The sequence below is a fragment of the Acomys minous genome (assembly GCF_964271855.1).
Source record: "Acomys minous genome assembly, chromosome: 14".
In the NCBI taxonomy this organism is placed as follows: Eukaryota; Metazoa; Chordata; class Mammalia; order Rodentia; family Muridae; genus Acomys; species Acomys minous.
The window spans coordinates 111,048,449-111,054,448 of record NC_140496.1 but is presented as its reverse complement, the minus strand read 5'-3'; positions in this window follow the sequence as shown (position 1 = coordinate 111,054,448).

Sequence of the window (6,000 nt, the reverse complement as noted above, 5' to 3'; positions counted from 1 at the left end):
TTACATGGGAGTAGGCAGAGGGGTCCATCGTGGCCCCTGAGATCAGCTACTGGGTAGGACCTAGGTGCTCATGGGTGAGCCTGTCTTGCCAACAGCACCTTTTAAGTGTACACACCTGGGCTTCTACTGTCCTTTTTCCACTTGACTTTCCTTTTTTCAGTGGTGTGCCCCAGCCCTACCCCCAGCTTACTTGGCTGGGGTCCTGACTCAGGTGTGCATGGTCACATGTCTTGTGTTTCCAGATTGGCTGTACTTCATTGACTTTCAGAGTGATTTTCTCTCTGTGTCCTTGAGCAGGTCCTTCACTCAAAGATAGCAGAGTGACTTGTTGTTTTAGTTGTCTTCTACGTGCTGTCCACTCTCTAGTGGTTGTTCCTAGGACTCAGCTGGGGCTCTGCTGATGCTTCTACACCGAAGGAGCCAGCGCTGCCATAACAGAAGCCACTGGGCTACACAGCTCAATAGAACTGCACAACTCTGGAATTGGCTGCAGGCTTGGATTGGAAATTTTGCTCAGAGTAACCTCAGATGCCCCTCTAGTTTGTTCAAGGAGCTGCTCTGTGGTTTGTAGTGTGTGGTGTGAAGGGCGGAGGGAAAAAAAAGTTCTCCATGTGGGACACACAGCCACATACAGACACAGACACAGACACAGACACAGACACAGACACAGACACAGACACAGACACAGACACACAGACAGAAATGCAGAAGAATGGATCCTTGCAAAATCCTGGGAACGGCCCAGGTCCCCAGGGTTTAGCTGTCTTCCCTTATGAAATGTTGCCTAATGTCCTGTGTACAAAGTACACACGACACACCCCTTCTGCCTCAAATTGTTTTCTGATGTTGAGTTACATGAATAGCCCACCAGGATTAAACAAATCTCACACCTCTATGCTGTCCAAAGGGATTAAGTGCCTCCTCTTGAAATGTTCCATAAAACCAGAGTTGTGATTTAGAGGAGAAGGAAAGACCATTCCAGACATGGTGACAGGAGACGCCAAATTGGAGCCAAGAAATGGGGGGGGGGCGGGGGTTGAGGACTGAGTTGGGGGAATCTTGTAGTTGGACAGGTAGTAAAGGCCATGGTGGATTTTAAAGCTGAAAACCTACCAAGAGCATTGGAATCAAGACTTTCCAAAGACTTTTCCTGACACTGGTGCCCTCTAATCTGAGCTGGTCAGATTTGAGTCAGTTCGTCAATACTCTTTCTTACTACTTAAGATGCCTGGGAAATGAATATATAAATTAAAGAAACTGATGATAAAAATTCAGAAAAACCAAAATGCAATTAGAATTCTGGTAAAAAAAAAAAAAAAAGGAAGGTTACAATGAGAGGTTAACAGTTAATCCTTTTGAACATCAGAATCACTGATTTGTAATGTCTTGATTTACAAAGAGAGGGAAAAAAACAAATTTAATAAACAGCATAAACCATTAGGACTTATCAGGTGTTGTGTCCAGAGGCAGGCCATACTTATAAAATTGAAATGTTTTAGCTTTCTGTGGAGCAGAGGCCAGCTTTGTGATCTTATGTGTTTGGCTTTCTCACATTCTTATGCCTGATTTTGTTGGAAAGCGGTGAGGGGTAGGGAAATGGCTTAGTGAGTTTATGGTGAGAAGCTTGTGAGAGGGAAAGGTGAGAAGCAGCCATTTAGCCTTGATAAACTTTTCATTAGTCACCGCATTATTCCGAGCTCTTCCTCTTCTGGTGGAGGGACAGCATTCATTTGAAAAGAAACCATCATGGCCCTGGACCAGCTTTATTTAAATGACATCACTGCTGGGGCAACAGTTTCTACAACATATTCCCCATCTTTTCTTTGCTAACTAAAGGTCAGCATAGGTCTTGCAGAACGGTGGAAATATAAAAATTTTGCAACAGTAAGATTTGGAGTCAGAATATGCTATACCCAACCCCCCAAAATTAAATATATAGTTTTAAAAATCCATGGTCTTGGTTTAGTAGGAGTCACCAAACTTCTCAAACACTGCAGGCACATTTCTTCTACACAAAATAAATCAAAATATTCTTGAATTCCTTCTAGTCGAGGCTGCAGCATCTCCCTCCATCTACACATTTTCCCTTTGCCTGGAGCAGACATGTTGGTGGTTCAGAACCCATGCTACCCTATGCTAGGCCTAAACTGGGTTGTAAGTGGCCAACTTGTTTTTGCAGCTTTGAGGAAAAAATGCCCAGATCTGCCCCTGTCTAAATCAGCTCTGGTTGCTGATAAGCTGCCCTTTGCAAAGTCACATAGCCCTGAGGAAAACAGGCTTGGGGTTGTAGCCTGAAAAAGAGAATGCATTTGTCTAAAGTGCAATGGTCACTGTGGCTTGTTGCCTCTCTTCTGTGCTTCGGTGATGTTAGGGTGTGAGTTCATACTGCTCAGGACATGGTATTTCTTCTTTTCCTCGTTCTCACCCACTACATACTTCCTCTAAAGTTGGCAGGGTACTACTGTATGGTGCCGAACCATTCTGGGGTCTCCCCTGGCCATGTGAGTATGTCTAGTGAGGTCTTAGGCCTCCTCTGGGGTCTCCCCTTGCCGTGTGAGGATGTCCAGTGAGGTCTTAGGCCTCCTCTGGGGTCTCCCCTTGCCATGTGAGGATGTCTAGTGAGGTCTTAGGCCTCCTCTGGGGTCTCCCCTTGCCGTGTGAGGACGTCCAGTGAGGTCTTAGGCCTCCTCTGGGGTCTCCCCTTGCCGTGTGAGGACGTCCAGTGAGGTCTTAGGCCTCCTCTGGGGTCTCCCCTTGCCATGTGAGGACGTCCAGTGAGGTCTTAGGCCTCCTCTGGGGTCTCCCCTTGCCATGTGAGGATGTCCAGTGAGGTCTTAGGCCTCCTCTGGGGTCTCCCCTTGCCATGTGAGGATGTCCAGTGAGGTCTTAGGCCTCCTCTGGGGTCTCCCCTTGCCGTGTGAGGATGTCTAGTGAGGTCTGAGGGCTCCTCTTATGCAGCTCCAGCCTGTCCACCCAGTTCCAGCACACATTCCTGTAGGACCTGAGGACTCCCACCATTTGAAATCAGGAAGATTCAGTTTTGCTGTGTGTGTTATGGCCTCTGCCTCCTGTAGCCTCTACACATTCAGGGTAAGAAGGACACACAGATTTCCAAATTAAGGAAATGTTACTTTGATAGAAGGCGAGAATTCTGGTGAGGTTTGCATGGCCTTGGTGTAATGCGTCCTTGTAAAGCTATGGTAGGCCCCTTGGGTGCGCAGGTCTCCTGAGGACGACCTTAGGAAAGATCTAAGGAAACGTGTTGCATTTGCTACAAGTACCAAGAGAGGTTGACAGGGACTTCAGGGAGCCACAGGGAGGGCGGTACTATTGCATGTGTCGGGGGGCTCTTGAGGTACCAGGGCATCAGATGGCCTTCACACTGATCCCCACAGCAAAGGCCATGTGATCTCTGTGGCAGGAAGATGGGTGGCCACTTTTAAATCACCTACCTCACACAGAATAAGAGGAGAAGTTCAGACCCAAAACTAGTACCTCTGGTGACAATTTAATTTTCCCCTCTCCCTTCACTATTGATTTTTGCGTGTGTGTGTGTCTAGACAAGTAAATTCAACATTGTCTAGGCCACACTTGACTCTCAGTGGAGACAGTTCTTAGTCATGCAGTGGGGGAAGTGTAATTCTGTTTTCTATATTTATCCAATGACTAAAAAAATAAATAAATAAAAGAAAGGGAGAAAATAAACTATAAATAATCTCATAAAATGATATGAAGGTGGTGGTGCCCAGCAGAGACCTTTCTGGCCAAGAAAAACAAACTTCCATGGAACTCTTACCTCTGCCTACAAGAAGGAAGAGAGAGTAGAGGTCTGTTCAAAATATCATTTCCTTAAGAAGTTATCAATGAGTTCTTATGAAGGATGCAACTCTTAACGGCCTTAAGGTAGGAAGTAAAATGCATCAAGACTAATTAAAAGTTACTAAGTTTTAGATATTAGAGCTACCTTGAAAGTTACATTTAAAATAGGATTTGGGCTGGAGTGTGTAAGCTCACCCCCGTGATCTCAGTAACCAGGGCCCGGTGCAGAGAACCTGAAGTCATAGGCCCGAGCTACATAGTAACAGCCTGTCTCAAATCACGTGTGCATGTGCACACTTGCACACACACACACACACACACACACACATACACACACACATACACACATATACATACAGAGAGAGAGAGGGGGGAGGGAGGGAGAGAGGGGGGAAGAGAGAGAGAGGGAGAGAGAGAGAGAGAGGGGAGGGAGGGAGAGAGGGGGGGAGAGAGAGAGAGAGGGGGGGGGGAAGAGAGAGAGAGAGAGAGAGAGAGAGAGAGAGAGAGAGAGAGAGAGAGAGAGAGAGGTTGAGGCCAGGCTAGTGAGCTTGAATTTTAACTTGGTCGTGTAACGCTACTGACCTTGGGAGAGTACATGGATCCCCAAGGTAGAGACAGATCCTGAAATGGAAGTTTCCAGTGCCAGTCTCCTAGAAAGAAGACAGCTAGTGAGAGAGTGGACATGAAGCATCTAATCAGTGTGATTTTCAAATTCCACATCATCTTGTAGGTTTCTAGGACCCTCTGGATCCTTCTATTTCCCCATTCTCCCATAGCTCTCTCACCTAGAGTCCCAATAGGGGGTCCCTGCATCTATCCCAATCTCCTGGTAAGTGAAGACTCTCAGGGGACATCCTGTTGGGCTAGTGTCCAATTGTAAGTGAGTATACACCATGTGAGTCTTTCTGAGTTTGGGTTAACTCACTCAGGATGATCATTTCTAGTTCCACCCATTTGCCCACAAATTTCATGATGTTCTTGTTTTTAATAGCTGAGTAGTATTCCATAGTGTAAATGAAACCTACAAGAACATCTGGAGCCTTTTGCACAGGGCTCTGGGTGTGTGGCTGTTGCCAGGTGCAGATCTGGTCACATCTGGAGACAATACAAGCAGTAAACATTGAACCCCCACTCAGATCTAACCAAGGGACAGGGCATTCGCCACAGTTGTGTGGAGAGCGGGGACTGACTCTGGCATGAGCTCTGGTGCCCCATATTTGACCATGTCTCTTTGGTGGGGAGGCCTGGTGGCACTCAGAGGAAGAATAGGAAGGCTACCAAGATGAGACTTGATATGCTGTGACCATGTAGTCGGGAAGAAGGTCCTCTGCTGTCACAGACCTAGGGGAGGGGAATAGGGTGAAAGCGGGAGGGAGGAACGGGAAGATACAAGTGAAGGGATAACAATTGAGATGTAATTTGAATAAATTAATTTTAAAAATAGAAAAAAATTTTTCACATCATGTGATTCTCAAGAGTCTCTGATTCCTATTTCCAAGTAATACAGAACAGAATGGGGTTCATTCAATCAATAATAAAAAGAAGGAAAGAAAAGAGAGGGGGAGCAAAATAAAAGGGAGAAGAGACCTGAGGGGAGGAGAGAGGGAGAACTTTCCCAATGACCCATATGGGAGGTTTTGACTAGAATTTTGCTGTTTGTGGCATCTAAAGGAGTGATTTCCCTGGCCCTGGCATACACAGCCTCCCCACACTTTTGGGAAGGCTGTTTTCAAGAATTTGTTTGCTCATGTTTTATTTTTTAGTGTGTGATGCTAAAAATTGAACCCGGGGCCTTGCAAGTGTTAGCCAAGTAAATGCTCCACCTCTGAGTGACAGCTGTGGCTCAGCTCTGTTTAGCCTGGTGCCAGCTGGTATTGGGCAAACACCATGGTGACAGGGAAAACAGGAGGGCAAGTAGATATAGAAAGAACTTCATAAATAATGCCCGAAGTGTCATTATTTTCCCCCCAAAACTTGCATCCACTTTTAGAACACAGTACGCGTCTTTTCAACCACTAGTTTTTTTCCTTTAAAAGTGAGGATCTGAGTCTGTAGGTAAAGTGCTGAGATGGAGAACAGCTGAGGGATTTACAGCCACAAACTTCAAATCAGGGGAGATTAGCAGCAGGTGAGACTAGCAGTGTGCGCGTTAGACACGGAGAGCAGCTTTCTGTGCCTTTC